This window comes from Histoplasma capsulatum, genomic scaffold (assembly GCF_000149585.1).
Source record: "Histoplasma capsulatum NAm1 scaffold_4 genomic scaffold, whole genome shotgun sequence".
Lineage (NCBI taxonomy): Eukaryota > Fungi > Ascomycota > Eurotiomycetes > Onygenales > Ajellomycetaceae > Histoplasma > Histoplasma mississippiense.
In genome coordinates, this window is record NW_001813979.1 from 1,485,085 (window position 1) to 1,486,285 (window position 1,201).

A 1,201-nucleotide genomic window follows, 5' to 3' on the forward strand; every position below is an offset into this window, starting at 1 on the left:
TCTAGACACAGATCTTTGCTCAACGTTGACAGTTAGATCACCCATCGCTTACGGTTATGGGAATGCTGTAATACGTCCAAGCTCGGTTTTTTCCTATTGCCGATGTGAGATACCTTGCTGCAGTGTGTGACTCTCACCGTAGTAGGGCAGATATATTTCCTCCTGCCACCGAATCGGATTTTCCCTTTCTCCAATTATTGTATACGAACGTGTACGAACAACAATCGTTTGTGTTCGTAAAAAAGAGGAGGAGGGGGAGGGGGGGAATCTCACTAATGGGCAGTCAGGATCCCATCATAGAGCCAGGTTCATTCCTTTGTCGGGATGACGAGAGTCAATTAGGCATTAGAGAAATTGAAAAAGAAAAAAAAAAAATTAATCCATGAGCGAGGGTTTGGATCACAAATGTCCAAGATTCCCATTAATTTCTGAGGCCCTCGCTGGGGTTGCAAAGACAATGACTTGTTATCTGAGAGGAGGGATAGTTGATATGGGCCAACTGGGCGGTGAGATGGGGAAAAATTGCGAAATAGACAGGACACAACACCGTAGTGTCGAGATGCGAGATGAGGAACCGAATACTTCTATCTATCAACCGCAGACGGATAGAAGCTATCGTGTGTAGCGAGGAGTTGAGGTATGCAGGAGGGACATGGGACGTTGGACGTTGGACGTTGGGTATGGAAGGGTTGACTGGTTGTGCTGGTGGTTAAGTTAGCACGGAAGCAGCACATATTGATTGGGGACCTTGGGCTCCCCGCAACAAAATATAAATAGCCATGAATATCTGTTTTGAGGTTCCGTTGCCTTTCCTGCGCATCTTTCCTCCGCTTCAAAGCCACTCAATTCATTTGTACTCGCCGATTTCATGCGATCGTTGTATCTTTCCAACCCCCGTCGTGCTCTCACCAGCGCCAGCACCAGCACCAGTCCACGCATCCTACCCTGCGATTGCTCTAAATTTTTACATGTGTACGTTTTCCATGATACCCATTGTCCAAATGCAGCACAGCCCAAGCAAATGCTTGAGAGAACGACCTGCGGAAATAACTAGTGGGATGTGTCAAATGGTTTCTTCCCAGAACCGCCTGCTGCCAGGCACGCTCTAGGTTCCATGCGACCTGGGGCTGCTATCTCAATGGCATGCCTTCTCCCGGGTGGAAGAAGGTATTGCGAGAGGAGGAGTAAAGAGAAAAATTCC